Source organism: Sus scrofa, chromosome 3, assembly GCF_054392235.1.
Source record: "Sus scrofa isolate SSC_HxYL_T2T_F1_AM1 chromosome 3, Sscrofa_HxYL_maternal_Yorkshire_Landrace_v2.0, whole genome shotgun sequence".
Classification (NCBI taxonomy): Eukaryota; Metazoa; Chordata; class Mammalia; order Artiodactyla; family Suidae; genus Sus; species Sus scrofa.
The window spans coordinates 69407362-69427868 of record NC_139385.1 but is presented as its reverse complement, the minus strand read 5'-3'; the positions used below and the strand labels follow the sequence as shown (position 1 = coordinate 69427868).

Here is a 20507-nt window from a genome sequence, read left to right as displayed (position 1 = left end):
CCTTAACCCACTGAGCGAGGCAAGGGATTGAACCTGCATCCTCATGGATCCTAGTTAGTTTCATTTTTCACTGAGCTACAATGGTAACCACAAGATAACTTATTTTAATTTTGGGGAAAACATTTACCTTGACAATATTCAAGCGGAAAATTTCACAATTGAAAGACCAAGAATAGTGAATACGACACTCAAATCCAGCCGTGTGTTGTTTATAAGAGATGCATTAAAGGAGTTCCTGTCATGGCTCAGTGGTTAACGAATCTGACGAGGAACCATGAGATTTCTGGTTCGATCCCTGGCCTTGCTCAGTGGGTGAAGGATCTGGCGTTGCCGTGAGCTGTGGTGTAGGTTGCAGATGCGGCTCGGATCCCGCGTTGCTGTGGCTCTGGCATAGGCCAATGGCTTACAGCTCCTATTAGACCCCTAACCTGGGAACCTCCATATGCTGTAGGAGCAGCCCTAGAAAAGGCAAAAAGACCAAAAAAAAAATAGATGCATTAAAAACAAGTCTTTAAAATGATTTGGCCAACTAATGCAATGGATAGGGCTTGGTCAGGCAGCTGCTAATTGAAGGATGGACAATGTGTAATACTGGAAAAATAGAATTAGAGGGAAGAGAAACTTACAGGGATAAAATCAAATATAATAGATGTTATATAACAAGATGATTAATCATAAGACTGAAGAGCCCCGACTGGGAAATAAATTTATATCAGAGTGGTTTGTTTTTTGTGATTATCTTTTGGGAAATACGGGAGCAAGGCTGTTGGTATTGAGGCCACCAATCTTCCTGAGGTCGGGAGATGGGTGGGCCTTTGGGGCTCAGGAACCATTAGAGGCTGGGAGAGAGGCTGCTGGTGGTAGGGAAGAAGGTGGGGAAGGTCACACCTCACTTGTCATGGAAGGTCAGTGCCGGTCAGTGCCTCCAAGTCTCACATTTATGTTCACCCTCGCCTTCAACTGTTCTTATAACGGGAACAGTTTGGTCATATTGAGTGACTGGATGGAAGGCTGGGATTGAACCTGCAGCCTCATGGATACCAGTCAAATTGGTTTCTGCTGAGCCACAACAGGAACTCCCATTTTGGTAATATTTTCTTAACCACAATGCAATAAAACTAGAATGTAGCCATAAAGTAGTCAATTAACAAACCACTGACTTGAAAAAGAATATATATATGAGACTGGGTTGCTTTGCTGTACAGTAGAAAATGGACAGAACACTATAAACCAACCATAATGGAAAAAATAAAAATCATTAAAATAAAAAAAACAAATCATTGATTTGGAAATTTAAAAATTACCATTCTAAAAGTCTTAAAAAGGAAATCTATCAAATTACAGAGCATGGAATTATTGAAACATAAACAACAGTGAGAAAACTACATATCCAAATCCATGGAATAAAAGTGGCTTTCAAACAAAAATGTATTTCCTTTCCTGATTAAAGTGCCAAGAGGCCAAACATAATAAATTCAGCATTAAACTCAAGAAGAGAACAAGACACAGAACAAGATACACCAAAAGAAGGTAGAAGGAAGCAAATAGTAAAAATGAAAACAAGAACGTAAAAAATAAAAAAGTTATTTTGGTGACTAAAACCAAGAAATGTTTATTTGAAAAGAGACACATTTCTGGAGAGTTTGGCAAAGGAAAAAGAGAGAAACACACATGGACATTAGGAATGAGGAAGAGATTATAATGACATACAAAAAACCTTTTAAGAATTAAAGCACCTGCTGCTAGGATTTATCCCATTCGACCACCCTTTGGGGGCCACTTTCTTTATTATTATTTTTTCTTTTTCTTTTTCTGGTAGTGATCAGGGGTGAAAGTGCTATTGAGATATAATTTTCATGACATACAATCCACCTATTTTTCTTTTATTTTTCTTTTCTTTTTTTTTGTCTTTTCAGGGCCGCACCTGAGGCATAGGGATGTTCCCAGGCTAGAGGTCCAGTCAGAGCTGTAGCCACTGGCCTACACCGCAGCCACAGCAACTCGGGATCTGAGCAGAATCTGTGACCTACACCAGAGCTCACGGAAACACCGCATCCTTAACCCACTGAGCGAGGCCAGGGATCGAACCCAAAACCTCATGGTTCCTAGTGGGATTTGTTAACCACTGAGCCACAACAGGAACTCCCCAATCCACCTATTTGAAGAACATAGTTCAGGCATTCCTGCCACAGCACAGTGGGTTAAGAATCTGACTGCATTGACTTGGGTTGCTGCAGAAGCACAGGTTCAATCCCAAGCTTGGGGCAGTGGGTTAAAGGATCTGGCATTGCCACAACTGTGGTATAGGTCACAGCTGCAGCTTGGATTCAGTTCCTGGCCTGGGAACCTCCATATGCCATGGGTGTGGCCATTAAAAAAAATTTTATTCTTTTAAAAACTTTCATATATAATGCACAGCAGTGTTAATTACATTTATCACGTTGTACCCAACCTCCCTGGCACTTATTTATCTTATACTAGAAATTTACAACTTTTGACTACATTCATCCACATCCTTCTCTCCTCAAGGAGGTTGTTGCTTTTTTTAAAAAAAAATTTTGTTTTATTTATTTATTTTATTTTATTTTTTATTACTCGATGAATTTATTACATTTATAGTTGCACAATGATCACCACAATCTAATTTTATAGGATTTCCATCCCATACCCCCAACACATCCCCCAACTCCCTCAAACTGTCTCCTTTGGAAACCATAAGATTTTCAAAGTCTGTGAGTCAGTATCTGTTCTGCAAAGAAGTTCATTTTGTCCTTTATTCAGATTCCACTTGTCAGTGATGGCATTTAATGTTGGTGTCTCATTGTCTGACTGACTTCACTTAGCATGACAATTTCTAGGTCCATCCATGTTGCTGCAACTGCCGTTATTTCTTTCCTTTTAATGGCTGAGTAATATTCCATTGTGTATATGTACCCCATCTTCTTGATCCACTTCTCTGTCGATGGACATTAGGTTGTTTCCATGTCTTGTCTATTGAAAAGAGTGCTGCAATGAACATTGGAGTACATGTGTCTTTGCAAGTCATTGTTTTCTCTGGAGAGATGCCCAGGAGTGGGATTGCTGGATCAAGTGATAGTTCTATTTTTAGTTTTCTGAGGGATCTCCATATTGTTTTCCACAGTGAAGGAGGCTGTTGCTTTTTGAACATTTAAATGAAGTGTACAATTCCTTATCTCCCCAAATAAATGGAATAATTGGCTCCCAAAGAGATAGAAACTAATTTTAGAAGAAATTTAGGAGTTTGTCAAAGACTTACTTCCTCCAAAAGAACCTAATACAAGAAGATTTTCAAGCAGTTTCTTTATAATTTTTTGTAACTAGAAGTTCCTATGCCAAGAAGATGCACAGATACGGAATACTTTTGTATTTATTCTTTGCATTGGCATGACTGTGATACTGCAAGTGGACTACTAGTGGTCCCTGGAAGGAACCTAGGACCCCTTCAGATTAGAAGTGCTCACCTCTATTCCTTGAACTCTAACAAAGTCTTTTAAAGTGAGGTGAAGAGAAAGGGTAAATATTTAGTCAGTCTTGTAATTGCCTGGCTGGGAGTTCAGAGAAGATGAAGGGTAGCTGCCAAAGTTAATCACAGAAACCAGGAAGAGTCCACCCAAATGTAAGACATATACATGAGGACGCATCAACCTAGGGGAACTTCAGGATCGCACAAATAACCACACATAGCACATCGTTGATGCTAGTCTTTACCCAGGATATCGTATCTTCTAATTCCATGAAAAAGAATATGGTTCACATTCCTCATTATTTCTTGCATTTCACAGGGCATCTCACTCACCACTGCGCTCTCAGTGACTAACAAGTGTCTGGCATACAACTGATGTTCAATGTACCTTTACTGAATGAATGAGTGAATGAAATGAACAAGGATGGTTCAACAGTCACATGGTACTTGGCCGTCTTCTTGGTCTTCTCTTCTCTTGCTCTGGCGCCCTCTGGTGATCACTTTGGGTAGTTTCTGAAGCCCTGAAAACTGCTTCTGCTGGTGCTGCCTTAACCAAGATATATGGGCTGCAGCTGAGTGTGGGACCATGTCTGACAGAATAGAAAACAGGCTGAATGTGTCCTTAGAGGGTCTTTGTAGATTTATGGGCCGTTTGACTTGGAAGAACCAGATGTCTTGCCTCCTAGCGAAAGCACTTCCATCACCTTTCCTGAGACACTTGGCAAAATCTTCACTAACCAGGAAAATTCTTGGCACAGGTGCCATCTGTTCCCCCTAAGTCAGAGGGGATATTTTAATGCATTTTCCAAAATCCAGTGAAAGAATGAAATAATAAGCCTGTTCAGTGTGAAAATATATTTCTTCTGCGTGCCAGTTGCTCTGGAACTCAGAATAGGATACATCAAGTTTAATGTTGAAAAGGCCTTAACTATTTGACTTTACAACTAAGAAAATCAGGTCCCCTTAATGACACTGAGGATGTAGGCACATAATCAGGGTCTAAAAATTTGCCTTCCAAGAACCAACTCAGTGATTTCCAACTAAATGCTGCCATTTGGTACAGGAATAATGTTTATCCTGGTAAGTGTATAAATGAAGGACAATGAAAGTTACTCTAATAGATATGATCCAAAGCTTGAATGAGTTAATGCATTAGAAATTTATTTTTTGCTGTGTGAATTTCGGGTTGGCAGTGGAGCGTGGGGTCTCTGAGGTCCCATGCTATCTTTGATGGACACAGGTTGACAAGGGCCATCTTTAGCATAAAGCTCCTCTAATGAGTTTCAAGACTACTGAATATGAGAGAAAAATGGGTCAGAGTTACTACCATGCAGTGGGGCTGGGCTTCCAGATTAGAATGGAGGCTTCGGGGATGAGGAGCTTTATACATAATGAAGTTCTCCATTGATGCCTAAGAGATTTTGGCTATTTAAGGAGAAGGTGAACACTGAGTGACACAAACCTTCCAGGTAGGCCATGCCATCCCTTTGGTAATGTGGTATTTATCCTACTTCCCACATTCTGCCTTGCATCATGGAATTTTATAATCAGTTTGGAACAGCTTGGGGTGAGTGACCTCATCAGGGTACGTCTATATTCCCCATTGTGCCTTGATACTGAGTACTCAGTGATTGCTCTTCAGAATGAATTTGGTAGATATGTGTACTTGGGAATTATATCACATGGAAGCTACATGGATATATAAGTTCATTAGAAAAAATTAGAATTTTAATGACTCAATCAACAAATTCCCTTCCTTCCTCCCTCCTCCCTTCTTTCCTTCTTTCCTTTCTTCCTCTCTCTCTCCCTCCCTGGCTCCCTCCCTTTCTTCTCCACACTGGTATTTCTGGGGGCTCACTGCTGTGCAGACAGCAGAAACACAGTATCATGAGCACATGAGATATGACAAAAGATGTAAAGATCTCCGAGGAACATGGAGAACCGCATATCTTAGGAAATATTCTTTAGACTAATGCAGGGTCTCTCTGGCCTAGTGCCACCTGGGTTTCACCCCAAGGGGAGCAACATCCTGTTTATACCTCCCCGAGCAGTAAGCCAGTGCCTGAGGTGAGGAGACAGACTGAGATTTACATGGAATAATGTAAACAGGAAATGACAAGTACATAAAATTCCTATTTCTGGACCAGTCTTTCCTATTCCAGCCTTAGAAAAATTATGTGGATTATCTTGTCTCTTTACAGCACTTGACTCCTTCTCATAGTCTTGGCAACAGAATGGAAGATTGGAGTACAAGGTGGTGGGCTAACTGGTTTGGAGGTGCTGCTCTAAGCAAGCCAGGAGCTCCAGTTAGGTGATTTCTGCTCAAGCAGAGGGAGTAAAAGGTTGGAGGTTAAATATAAAGGACTGTCTCTAGGAACATAGCATCAGGCACTGGATAGCATAGAACAAAAATGAAAGTGCATATACTTCTTGTGTCAGCAATCATAGGGACTCAACAGAGAAAGGTTCAGAACCAGATGGCTCTGCTGGTAAATTCTACAAAACAATTAAAGAGTCAATATCTATTCTCAAATTGTTCCAAAAAGTAGATGAGTATAGAATACTTCCAAACTCAGTTTATGAAGACAGCATTACCTTGATACCAAAACCAGACAAAAATACTACAATAAAAGAAAAAAAATCACAGGTTAATATCCCCAATAAACATAGATGCAAATATCCCCAACTAAATATTAGTAAAATAAATCCAGTCATACATTAGAATCACCATATACCATGTCCAAGTGAGGTTTATTCCAGGGATAATTCAACATCTGCAAATCAATTAGTGGGATACACCAAATGGAGATGAAATCGTACAGTCATCTCAATAGGTGCAGAGAAAGCATATGACTAAATCCAACATCTTCTCATGATAAAAACTCTCCACAAACTGGGTATGAAAGGAACATACCTCAATATGATAAAAGCCAAAGACGACAAGCCCACAACTGACATCATATGCAATGGTGAAAAGCTGAAAGCTTTTATTCTGAGATCAGGAACAAGATAGGGACGCCCACTCTCACCACTTTTATTCAGTATAGTACTGGGAGTTCTAGCCAGAGCAATTAGGCAAGAAAAAAAAGTATTCTAATTGGGAACAAAGAAGTAAAATTATTTCCAAAATTATTTCCTCTATTTGCAGATGACACATGGAAAACTCTAAAGACTCCACGAAAAAAACTGTTAGAAAAATTCAGTAAAGCTTCAGGATACAAAATCAATATACAAAAATCAGTTGCTTTTTTATACTGATCTATCTGAAAGTGATATAAAGAAAGCAATCTCGCTTACAATTGCATCAAAAAGAATGAAATACTTAGGCATAAATTTAAGGAGGTGAAAGTTCTGTACACTGAAAAGCATAAGACCCTGATGAAAGAAATTGAAGAAGACACAAATAAATGGAAAGATATTCCTATTCCGTGTTTGTATGTTTGAAGAATTAATATTGTTAAAATGCCCCTAAAAATGATCTACAGATGCGATACAATTCCTACCAAAATCCCAGTGGTATTTTTCATTATAAATATAAAAAACAATCCTAAAATTTATATGGAAACACAAAAACTCCAAATAGACAACATCATCTTGAGGAAGAGAAGAAAACTGAAGGCATCACACTTACTGATTTCAAATTATATTGCAAATTTATTAGTCAAACAGTAGGGTACTGGCATAAAAGACACGCATGCATATTGTGCTGTGCGCACATACACACACACAGAAAAGAAACTACATAAAATGAGAAATAGATTGTTTTATAGTTTCTGTATTTTAACTCATTCAATTCTTCAATTTTAAACTTAGGACATTTAAGTTACTGGACACCTTCGTTTTTCTTTTCTTTTCTTTTTTTTTTTTTCTTTTGGCTTTTTGCTTTTTAGGACCACACCCGCGGCATATGGAGATTCCCAGGCTAGGGGTCAAATCAGAGCTGTATCCGCTGGCCTTCGCCACAGCCACAGCAATGCAGGATCTGAGCCATGTCTGTGACCTACACCACAGCTCACAGCAAGGATCTGGTGGCTGGATCCTTAACCCACTGAGCAAGGACAGGGGTCGAACTGGCAACCTCATGGTTACTAGTTGGATGTGATTCCACTGTGCCACAACAGGAACTCCTGGACACCTTGTTATTTTTTAATGTAGTCAGAAATGCTATTTAATTATGAAAACATTTTTTATTTTAGCAAACAATATTCAATTGTTAAGGAATTGATGATTCAGCTCCTAGAGCAGGAATCCTGTCCTGGGTGGATGGGCAAAGCTGCCCTCTCTACTTTGCCCTCCAATGACCTAGAAGCTCCAGTTCAGCTGCCAGGTCACCTATGACAGGGAATGAGGTTTTGCTTTCTCATCAAGAACAAAATAGGTGCTTAGTAAATATGGCTTTGATTTTTACTATGTGAGTAATTATGCATATAAAATTTTTAAAAGCCCTGAATGTTCAGTTGTTTTCACTATTTAACCAAACTTTGGATGTATACTTAGACCACCGACTTTTTCACCTAAAGCTACTCCTCGTTTCTCTTGTTATTGTTGCTGCTATGTTTGCGTTTTATTTTTGAAAGTTTAAAAAATATATACAAGGTGACTTCCACTTCCCCGTATCCCTCCCATTAAGGACACGTAGAAAATTGAGGTATCATGTTAAAAAAAAAAGAGAATAACTCTAAAAGGTGATGTTATGGGTTGGATTGTGTTCCCCCCAAAAGGATGTCGAAGTTTTAATCCTCGGTACCTCAGAATGTAACTTAATTTGGAAACAAGGTTGTTACAGATAGAATTAATTAAATTAAGATCCAGCCACATTTCAGTAGGGTCCCTAATCCAATATAACTGATGTCCTTATAAACAGAGGGAAATATAAGAAACCAAAATAGGAGAATGCCACCAGATGACAGAGGAAGAAAGCGAAGTGATGCACCTGCAAACACCAGGAGGCTGAAGATTGACAGCTACCACCAGAAGCCAGGAAGACACAAGGGAAGATGGTCTCTGACAGGTTTCAGAGGGCCCATGGCCCTACCTACACCCTATTTGGAGCTTTTAGCCTCCAGAATTGTGAGAGAATAAATTTATCTTAGAAAGTCCACCCAGGGAGTTCCCATTGTGGCTCAACAGGTGAAGAACCTGACATAGTGTCTGTGAGGATGTGGGTTCTATCCCTGGCCTCGCTCAGTGGGTTAAGGATCCGGCCACAAGCTGTGGTGTAGGTCACAGATGTGCCTCACATCCAGTATTGCTGAGGCTGGTGTGTAGGCCTGTGGCTGCAGCTCTGCTTTAACCCCTAGTCCATGAATTTCCATATGCTGCAGGTGTGGCTGTTAAAAAAAAAAAAAGCCACCCAGTTTTTGGCACTTTGTTTTGGCAACCCTGGGAAAATAACACAGGTAGAGAGAATAAGGTAGACCATATAGGGATCTTGGTACCTGAAAAATGACAGGAAAATGCCTGGACTTTCTTTTTGTGTCATATATCACAGACCAGGTCCTGGAGAAGTTAACACCCTGGGAGTATGAATGGGCTGTGATAATAAAGAGCCCTAACAAATGCCAGCTCTTTCTTGCCAAAGGACTAGGAAAGGGGCAATCTAGAAAGATAAAAACTTTGAGACAATAACCACAGAGACAGCCAAGTGGCACAGAGAAGACCGTGGCACCTCCCCCTACACCAGTAAAGTCCAAGTTGTTCTGTCTGGAACAGCAAAGAGCCTTCTTGCAATAATTAAAATGAAAGTCACACACCAGGGTGATGTTCCATCCTCAACCCTCCTGCTCCAGGCTCTGTGAGAAAAAAACCCTCCCTCCTGTCCTCAGGCTTCCCTGCTGAGATTCCAGCTATATGTGGCCAAGTGACATTCGGATAGGACTTTCAAATATTTCTTCTTAGAGTTTTCACTGAGGATTACATGTGATTTTGGGCTCTTTCTTCATGTCCAATCTTTGACTTTTGTTTCAAGATTATCCCAGCCCCATGACATGTTTCATATATATATATATATATTTTTTTTTTTGGTCTTTTTTTGTCTTTTTAGGGCCACACCTGAGGCATATGGAGGTTCCCAGGCTACGGGTCTAATCAGACCTGTAGGTGCCGGCCTGTGCCAGAGCCAAAGCAATGCGTGTCAATTTCGGTTGTACAGCAAAGTGACCCAGTTATACATATATAAAATTTTCTTTTCTCATACTATCATCCTCCATCGTGTTCTATCCCAAGAGATTGGATATAGTTCCCTCTGCTGTACAGTAGGACCTCATTGCTTATCCATTCTAAATGGAATAGTCTGCATCTACTAATGACAAATTCCCAGTCCATTCCACTCCCTCCCCACCCCCTGGGCAACCAAAGGGGGGTTCTCTGTGAGTCTGTTTCTGTTCTGTAGATAGGTTCATTTGCACCATATTTTAGATTCCACATGTTAATGATATCATATGGTATTTTGTCTTTCTCATTCTGACTTCCTTCACTTGGTCTGGTAATCTCTAGTTGCATCCATGTTGCTGCAAATGCCATGATTTCATTCTTTTTTATGGCTGAATAGTATTCCATCGTATATATGTACCACAGCTTAATCCATTCATCTGTTAATGGGGACATTTAGGTTGTTTCCATGTCTTGGTTATTATGAATAGTTGTAGCAACATATTTATTTAGGGACAATCAAGGAGGTGAATAGATAATGTGAGAAAATATAATGTATACATGTATGTGTAAGTGAGTCACCATGCTATACAGTAGAAAAAAAATTGTATTGGGAAAATAACAAAAAAATTTTTTTAATTAAAAAAATAAATAGAAACTGAATATTGGCTGTATTAGAGAATTACTCTTAATTCTGTATTATAGTAGCATGGTGGTTTTTTAGAAAAAAGTCCTCATCTGTTAACAGTGTACTGAAATTCCTTTTTTTTCTTCTTCTCTTTTCTTTTTAGGGCTGCACCCACAGCATATGGAGGTTCCCAGGATAGGAGTCCATTCGGAGCTGTAGCTGCCGGCCTATACCACAGCCACAGCAACACCAGATCCTCAACCCACTGAGCGAGGCCAGGGGTTGAACCCGCAACCTCATGGTTCCTAGTCAGATTTGTTTCACTGAGCCACCACGGGAACTCCTGTACTGAAATCTTAATGGATTGGCTTCAAAATACTCCAGTGTATGTGTTTTACATATCTTTGTATACGGTTAACCATTTCCATAAACATTACAAATGAAAATAATTAAAAAGAAACAGTGTCAGAGTTCCCCTCATGGCTCAGTGGTAATGGATCTGACAAATATCTATGTGGGTTCAATCCCTGGTCTTGCTCAGTGGGTTAAGGATACAGTGTTGCCAGGAGCTATGGCGTAGGTCTCAGCCGGGGTCCAATCTGGTGTGGCTGTGGCTGTGGCTGTGGCTGTGGCTGTGGCCGACAGGACCCCTAGCCAGGGAACTTCCATATGCCCATATGCCATGAGCGAGTGCGGCCCTAAAAAGATGGGGTGGGGGATGGGGTGTGGGGGTGTGTGTGTGGGGGGGTGTGAGGCAAGGGCATAACTGAGGTCAGGGTGCAGTTATGAACTTCTGTCAGTCGATGGCAATGCTATACAAGCCAACAAGACCATGAATTCCTATTTGGGTCTCTCAGAGATATGACTAGCTAACAAAAGCAATGACGGCAAGCCACATCTGACTTTATGGTTTTTAGTCAGAAAGTCATGGTAAGATTTGCAGAGCAAGAAAACAGACAGAGAGCAACTTAAATTATTTTAAAAAACCATAAAAGTTTTATAAAAGATTTATGGAGAATTTAGGTAGAAATGTAAAATAAAACAAAACCTCTTGTAAACATATTACCCCATGTAAACATTTGAATTTCTCTATGTGTGTCACTTTCTCTTCCTTTCTACTTCTACCTCTCTCTATCTTATCTCCCTATCTGTAGTTTAACATATGTATGTATATTTTAATTTAACATATAGGTATTGTATACATATTTGTGTACTTTTCACAATGATTTTGAACTTTGATTTAAAAGTTTGTATAATAATGACCAACACTTTTAGTTCAGACAGAGCTGCATATTTTAAGAGATTTTTCTGACTGTGATATAGGCTATATATCAAAGATGATTAAATATATTGTCAACTAATACAATTGTATTTCAACCTAGGTTACCTAAAATAGTTTTAAGGAGTGGCTGTGGAATATGACATATAGAAATAATATAGACCCCGTCACTAGGCAATGCTTTCTTGTGTAATTATGAACAAATGACTTACTGTTTTTGAGCCCCAAATTTATTATTAGAAAAATAATCCTGTAATATGAGAATCCTTATGAGGTAATGAAGTCTAAAATTAGATGAGTAATGTAAAAGAGCTAGATTCCATTCTTAGGATTTTTTTTTGATTTCATCACTAGCCTATTTTTTTTTAATAGCATGTTGTTTAGTCTTCATGTGATTTTTTCCCCCATTTTTCTTTCTGTGGGTAATTTCTAGTTTCATACCCTTGTGGTCAGAGAAGATGCTTGAAATAATTTCTATCCTCTTTAATTTGCTGAGGCATGTTTCGTGACATAGTACATGTGACCTTGTATTTTGTGATGGAGAGAATGTTCCATGCATGCTTGAAAATAAAGTGTGTTCTGTTTTTTTGTTTGTTTGTTTGTTTTTTGGATGTAATGTCCTGAAGCTATCAATTAAATCCACGTGGTCTGTTGGGTCATTTAGGACCTATGTTGCCTTGTTGATATTCTATCTAGAAGATCTGTCCTTATTGATATTCTATCTAGAAGATCTGATGTCAGTGGCATGTTAGTTTCCTACTGTTATTGTATTCCCAATTTCTCCCTTTATACCTGTTAGTATTTGTTTTATAGATTTAAGTGCTCCTATATTGGATGCATGTATGTTAACAAGTGTATGTATATCTTCTCCTTATATTTATCCCTTTAACTTTGTTTTATTTATTTATTTATTTATTTATTTTTGTCTTTTGTCTTTTTGTCTTTTCTTGTTGTTGTTGTTGTTGCTGCTATTTCTGGGCCGCTCCCGTGGCATATGGAGGTTCCCAGGCTAGGGGTTGAATCGGAGCTGTAGCCCCCAGCCTACGCCAGAGGCACAGCAACGCAGGATCCGAGCTGAGTCTGCAACCTACACCACAGTTCACGGCAATGCTGGATCGTCAACCCACTGAGCAAGGGCAGGGACCGAACCCGCAACCTCATGGTTCCTAGTCGGATTCGTTAACCACTGCGCCACGACGGGAACTCCTAACTTTGTTTTAAAGTCTATTTTGACTGGACTGAGCATTGCTACTTCTGCTTTCTTGTTATTTCCATCTGGATGAAATATCTTTTTCCATCCCCTCACTTTCAATCTGTGTGTGTCTTTTGTCCTGAAATGAGTCTCTTGTAGGCAGAATATTGTAGGTTCTTGTTTTTTGTAATTTATGTATTTATTTTATCCAATCTGCCACTCTGTGTCTTTTGATTAGAGCATTTAGTTCATTGACATTTATTTTATTTGATTCTATTTTTCAGTTGCACTGATATCATAAGGAATTCCTGGGCCAGGGAATGGATCCCATGCCACAGCCATAACCAGAGCCACTGCAGTGACAATACCAGATCCTTAACCCACTGAGCCACCAGGGAACTCCACTCCATTGACAGTCAAATTAGTTATGGATAGATACGTACTTATTTCCATTTTAAACCTTGTTTTCCAGTTGATTTTGTAGTTTTTCTTTATTTCTTCTTTTTGTTTTTCTCTTTATGGTTTGATGGTATTCTTTTGTATTATGCTTTCATTCCTTTCTTTTTAGGAACATTCCTAAAATGTTCCTTTGTTTTTGTGACTCTATTGTATGTTTTTGTTATTTTACTTCATATTTTTGTCTTTTTGAGGGCCGCACCCGCGACATATGGAGGTTCCCAGGCTAGGGTCTAATCCGGCTGTAGCCACTGGCCTACACCACAGCCACAGCAACACCAGATCCGAGCCACGTCCGTGACCTACACCACAGCTCACAGCAAGGATCTGGTGGCCGGATCCTCAACCCACTGAGCGGAGCTAGGGATTTAACCCACAACCTCATGGTTCCTAGTTGGATTTGTTTCCACTGTACCACGACAGGACCTCCTCTCATATGTTTTTGATTTGTGGTTAACCTGGTTTTCAAGTATGTTGACCCATAATTATAGCTATCTGATTTAGACTGATAGTCATACAAGCTCAAACACATTCTAAAAGACCTACATTTTTATACTCCTCTCCCCTATGCTTTGTGATTTTGATGTCCTTTTGCTGTTAATTTTAGCTATAATTGCTTCTACAAAAAGTATTGATTGTTTTTAATCTATTTGCTGGCTTACTTAAGTAGTCACCAATCCTTTTATATATTTGCCTTTCCTATTATGATTTTTCCTTCCATATAGAATCTTGCTTCATTTCTATTTAGAGAAGACCTTTCAAGATTTCTTTCAGGGTGGTTTTAGCATTGCTGTATTTTCTTCAGTTTTTGGTTGTCTGTGAAATTCTTTATCCCTCCTTCCATTCTAAATGATAGTCTTTCTGGGTAGAGTATCCTTGGTTGCAGGTTTTTCCCTTTCAGGACTTTGAGTGTATCAGGCTACTCCCTTCTGGCTTGCAAAGTTTCTGCAGAGAAACCAGCTGATAGCCTTCTGGGTGTTCCCTGGTAACTGACTCTTTAATTTTCTATTGCTGCTTTTAGAATCCTCTCTTTGGAGTTCCCGTCGTGGCGCAGTGGTTAACGAATCCGACTAGGAACCATAAGGTTGCGGGTTCGGTCCCTGCCCTTGCTCAGTGGGTTAACGATCCGGCGTTGCCGTGAGCTGTGGTGTAGGTCGCAGACGCGGCTCGGATCCTGCGTTGCTGTGGCTGTGGTGTAGGCTAGTAGCTACAGCTCCGATTGGACCCCTAGCCTGGGAATCTCCATATGCCGCGGGAGCGGCCCAAGAAATAGCAAAAAGACAAAAAAAAAAAAAAAAAAAAAAAAAAAAGAATCCTCTCTTTAACTTTGTCTAGATACTCATGTTGCAACAGAAGAAAGGGTGGGGGAAAAATGTGATTGTAATGTATACATGTAAGGATAACCTGACCCCCTTGCTGAACAGTGGGAAAAAAAAAAGAATCCTCTCTTTATTTTTTAACTTTTGCTATTTTAATTATGATATGTCTTCATGAGGCTCTGTTTGGTTTCTCTTGATTGGAACCCTCTGTTCTTTCTCTACCTGGATATCTGTTCCCTTCTTCAGGTTTTGGAAGTTTTTAGGCTTCTCTGGTTAGATTCCACCTACATGTGGCCAGGTGAAATTCTGATACAAATCTCTAATATAAGTTTTGTATTGAGGATTACACATGAGTTGGGCTCTTTCTTTATGTCCAGTCTTTGACTTTTGTTTCAAGTTCAAGAGAGGCTAGATGGTCTCTCTCATCAATGCACGGGAGGCTGGTTCCAGGTCTGCAGATTGAGACTAAGTGAGAGTCTAATTGAGATGCTCTCTAGTCTCAGAGCATGTAATTATGGAGTATGAGTAAGAGGAATCTGCACTCACAGACAGAGACTGGACCTCTAATGTTATACAGCTTGTTTAGAAAGAAAAATGAAACAGAAAAGCTCATCTCTGTAGCATGAGAGCTGGAGAATTAAATAATGTGGCATTTAGTGCATATCACAGCTCAAAAACACATTTCCAATGAAATGCAACTAATATTGGAGGAAGCATTCATTGTATTTCTGTGATTTTGAACAATTTCACTCACCTAGAACACAGAGCAGCAGAGGACATAGGACTTAGGGCATGGACATCATCTTCTTGACCAACTGTGTTGAGCTTGCTCCCCATCAAGATGCAATTAAAAGTCTCTGAGCTGGATGGCTGTGCCTGGAGACCTGGGTGGACATGCAAAGATTAAAGAAATGGACGGCCAATATCATTGATGAATATAGATGCAAAAATTCTCAAAAAAATCTTAGCCAACTGAATCCAACAACATACCAAAAAAATTATACACCATGACCAGGTTGGGTTCATCCCAGGTTCACAAGGATGGTTCAACAGACGCAAATCAATCAGCATCATACACCACATTAACAAAGAAAAAAGTCAAAAATCATATGATCATCTCAATAGACGCAGAAAAAGCATTTGACAAAGTTCAACATCCATTCGTGATCAAGACCCTCGCCAAAGTGGGTATAGAGGGAACATTCCTGAATATAATCAAAGCCATTTATGATAAACCCACAGCAAATATAATACTTAATGGGGAAAAACGGAAAGCCTTCTCACTCAAATCTGGAACAAGACAGGGATGCCCACTCTCACCACTGCTCTTCAACATCGTTTTGGAAGTCCTAGCCATAGCAATTAGACAAACAAAAGAAATAAAAGGCATCCATATAGGAAGAGAAGAGATAAAACTGTCACTGTATGCAGATGACATGATACTATACATAGAAAACCCTAAGGACTCAACCCCAAAACTCCTTGAACTGATTAATAAATTCAGAAAAGTAGCAGGATATAAGATTAACATTCAGAAGTCAGTTGCATTTCTGTATACCAGCAATGAAATATTAGAAAAGGAATACAAAAATATGATACCTTTTAAAATTGCACCTCACAAAATCAAATACCTCGGAATACACCTGACCAAGGAGGTAAAGGACCTATATGCCGAGAACTATAAAACTTTAATCAAAGAAATCAAAGCAGATGTAAAGAAATGGAAAGATATTCCATGTTCCTGGATTGGGAAAATCAATATTGTAAAAATGGCCACACTCCCCAAAGCAATCTCCAGATTCAATGCAATCCCTATCAAATTACCCAGGACATTTTCCACAGAACTAGAACAAACAATCCAAACATTTATATGGAACCACAAAAGACCCAGAATTGCCAAAGCAATCCTGAGAAACAAAAACCAAGCAGGAGGCATAACTCTCCCAGACTTCAAGAAATACTACAAAGCCACAGTCATCAAAACAGTGTGGTACTGGTACCAAAACAGACAGACAGACCAATGGAACAGAATAGAGAACCCAGAAATAAACCCTGACACCTATGGTCAATTAAGCTTTGACAAGGGAGGCAAGAACATAAAATGGGAAAAAGAAAGTCTATTCAGCAAGCATTGCTGGGAAACCTGCACAGCAACATGCAAAGCAATGAAACTAGAACACACCCTCACACCATGCACAAAAATAAACTCCAAATGGCTGAAAGACTTAAATATACGACAGGATACCATCAAACTCCTAGAAGAAGACATAGGCAAAACACTCTCTGACATCAACATCATGAATATTTTCTCAGGTCAGTCTCCCAAAGCAATAGAAATTAGAGCAAAAATAAACCCATGGGACCTCATCAAACTGAAAAGCTTTTGCACAGCAAAGGAAACCCAAAAGAAAACAAAAAGACAACTTACAGAATGGGAGAAAATAGTTTCAAATGATGCAACTGACAAGGGCTTAATCTCTAGAATATATAAACAACTTATACAACCCAACAGCAAAAAAACCAATCAATCAATGGAAAAATGGGCAAAAGACCTGAATAGACATTTCTCCAAAGAAGATATACAGATGGCCAGATATACAGATGAAAAAATGCTCAACATCGCTGACTATAAGAGAAATGCAAATCAAAACTACCATGAGATACCACCTCACACCAGTCAGAATGGCCATCATTAATAAATCCACAAATAACAAGTGCTGGAGGGGCTGTGGAGAAAAGGGAACCCTCCTGCACTGTTGGTGGGAATGTAAACTGGTACAGCCACTATGGAGAACAGTTTGGAGATACCTTAGAAATCTATACATAGAACTTCCATATGACCCCGCAATCCCACTCTTGGGCATCTCTCTGGACAAAACTCTACTTAAAAGAGACACATGCACCCGCATGTTCATTGCAGCACTATTCACAATAGCCAGGACATGGAAACAACCCAAATGTCCATCGACAGATGATTGGATTTGGATGATGTGGTGTATATACACAATGGAATACTACTCAGCCATAAAAAAGAACGACATAATGCCATTTGCAGCAACATGGATGGAACTAGAGAATCTCATCCTGAGTGAAATGAGCCAGAAAGACAAAGACAAATACCATATGATATCACTTATAACTGGAATCTAATATCCAGCACAAATGAACATCTCCTCAGAAGAGAAAATCATGGACTTGGAGAAGAGACTTGTGGCTGCCTGATGGGAGGGGGAGGGAGTGGGAGGGATCGGGAGCTTGGGCTTATCAGACACAACTTAGAATAGATTTACAAGGAGATCCTGCTGAATAGCATTGAGAACTATGTCTAGATACTCATGTTGCAACAGAAGAAAGGGTGGGGGAAAAACTGTAATTGTAATGTATACATGTAAGGATAACCTGACCCCCTTGCTGTACAGTGGGAAAATTAAAAAAAAAAAAAAGAAATGGAGAAGGTGATGCTTAAATGTCCAGAGGAGACTCAGAAGGAGACGTGGGGATGAGAGAGAGAGAGAACCTGTCTATCTGTGGGTTCTTCTCTACCTTTTTTTGGTCTAGTTGTGCCTATGTCTTTGAAGTTTCTTTTATGCAAAATACTTATACTTAAGACCACAGAGCGGAAGAAGGGGACAGAAGGCTCCAGGCAGTCTGTGCCCATGATACAGACTTGTTTTTCTCTTGTTTGTATTATTGCTTGGTTGTTTCTGTCAGAGGAGACCTCAGCAAGGATGGGGCAGCTAGGACCATAGGCTTGCCCTGGCGGGGAAGTTAATATCTGAGGCTCAACCACTGTGGGAAGACTCTTGAGGGTTTGAAGACAGAAATAGACTGCATAGTCCTCAGGCTCCAGGCTCTCGATGGTGAGAGTGAAGTCTGCCCCAGACCCACTGCCACTGAACCTGGCAGGCACTCCAATGACTCATGTGGAACCATGGTATATGAGGACCATAGGGGCCTGCCCAGGTTTGTGCTGATACCAGGATAAGTAGTGCTTCCTATCTTAGTAAAGCAGGCTCTGACTTGCTGTGTAGCTAATGGAGACTCTCTCCCAGAGAAGCAGGCAGGAACTTATCAGCCTGGGTGAGCACGATCTGCCCACTGGAACCTGCAATCAGAGGCACATAGGGACCGGTCCAGAAATGCTGTGACACTCTATTTTTAAAGCTGGAATGAACTTCCCACCATGAGGCCAGATGCTAACCAGGTCTGTCCTCTTTTTATTCTCTTTTTGGGGAGTATGAGGATCATCCCTGAGGGAACACTGCAGCTGGGGCTGTACTCTTACCTGGAAGACAGAGGAACATGAGCCCAAGGACCTGGAATAGTGGCACCATCTTGCTACCTCTCACCATCCTCAGGCTGTTCAGACCCTGTCCCAGAAAAGACCTGTTTATCAGCCTCTTACCACAGGGCTGGGCCAGTGATGAGTTTAGTGGGTTGGTTGATGCAAATGCCCATGGAGCATGAAAGTGGAGCTGGTGGAACTGAGGGTTGTGGTCACACCTGGTGATTCTGCCTGCCCTTGCCCAGTCCTACCCCTGAGGATGGGCCCTGGGGGTGTACAGATGGGCCAGTGTTTGTAGGTGATGCCCCCTTTATGAAAACAGATGTCTGGTACTGGGGGTTGTGGCTCATGTATTCATAATTTCTCTGATAGGGGTCTTAGGTTGCCTCTAAAGTACACTATAGAATCTCCTGTGAAAGATGAAAAACATTTTTCTGTGAGGTGGTAGATGGTGCTCTGCTGTCCTTGTCCATCTCCCCGATGGACCCTATAGTTCTGGTGTTGTTTTGCCTGTTTGTCAGTGGATGTTTCTTTGGGTGTTAAGCTATGACCCAGGAACACAGTTTCTGAGTCAGTGGCCGAGTCTTCTCTCTCAGCTAATCCCCAGGGTAAATTTAGCTCTTTTGTTGTTTAATTGTTCATTCAACAAGCTGGATCATCAGATTGAATTGACAAATGTATTGCCCTTTTTTTTGGTCTTTGTTGTTGTTGTTGTTGCTATTTCTTGGGCCGCTCCCGCGGCATATGGAGGTTCCCAGGCTAGGGGTTGAATCGGAGCTGTAGCCACCGGCCTACGCCAGAGCCACAGCAACGCGGGATCCGAGCCGCGTCTGCAACCTACACCACAGCTCACGGCAACACCGGATCGTTAACCCACTGAGCAAGGGCAGGGACCGAACCCGCAACCTCAAGGTTCCTAGTTGGATTCGCCAACCACTGCGCCACAACGGGAACTCCTGTATTGCCCTTTTTACCCATGGTGGCAATTTTCCATGAAGGAGCTGTTTTCCATCCTTTGAATAAAATCTCAGTCAAATCCCTCATCCTTTTTGGTAACTCTTAAGTAACAGCATCAAATGGACATTTTTTTGTTAAAGTTGATTCTTCCTTGGGTCTCAGCAAGGTAGTCCTCTGAAGGGGTATTTGCTTTGTGTTTGTTTCCAAGTCATAGGCTTGAGAGAAGAGAACATCTTTAAAGGAAGATTTTCAAGTTCTTAAATTTACCTTACTCTTGACTGAGAGCACAGAGTTGGCAAGGTGCTAAGCTGCTCTTATATCATCTTCTCTGGATACCAGGTAAGAGGGAAGCACAAAGAAAAACTAGAAAAACACTTGACAAAGATTCTTTGCTTCATCAAAAATGACTCATGTTCCTGAACTTTCTCTTTGGCCCATCTATGCACTTCTTTATAAAACCCAGTTTCAGGAAGAACTCTGCTAAGTCATTGTAACAAGAGTCCTTCATGTCTGATCACCCTTGATATCTCATTGGCTTACTCATCCTCCATCATCTTCCAGGTGACTTCTGATCACCCTGGCCTGTCTTCAGCAAAGACACTTTTAAGTCAGTTTAGCCATAACCTCCTTTACACCTGATGTTCTTCTTAGTAATTTTTCATTCTCAGACTCTCACCATTGGCTATCAATTCCCGTGTGCCCATAGTGTATTGGGAATTGAGCCTGGTCTGTATGGAGGCATCTTTTCCTCTGTTGC

General features: G+C 40.4%; 1 long non-coding RNA gene and 1 gene segment (V, D, J or C); both read right to left on the bottom strand.

Annotated features, from left to right (window-relative positions):
* Nucleotides 1–20507, bottom strand: part of LOC110258179 (Ig kappa chain V-III region MOPC 63-like) — a 102064-nt gene that overhangs the window by 14723 nt on the left and 66834 nt on the right.
* On the bottom strand, nucleotides 2557–18907 carry LOC110259984 (uncharacterized). Its single transcript, XR_002342537.2, has 3 exons — nucleotides 18794–18907; nucleotides 15263–15392; nucleotides 2557–4258 (listed from the first exon to the last, which is right to left on the bottom strand). It is a non-coding gene; the product is annotated as an uncharacterized LOC110259984 (long non-coding RNA).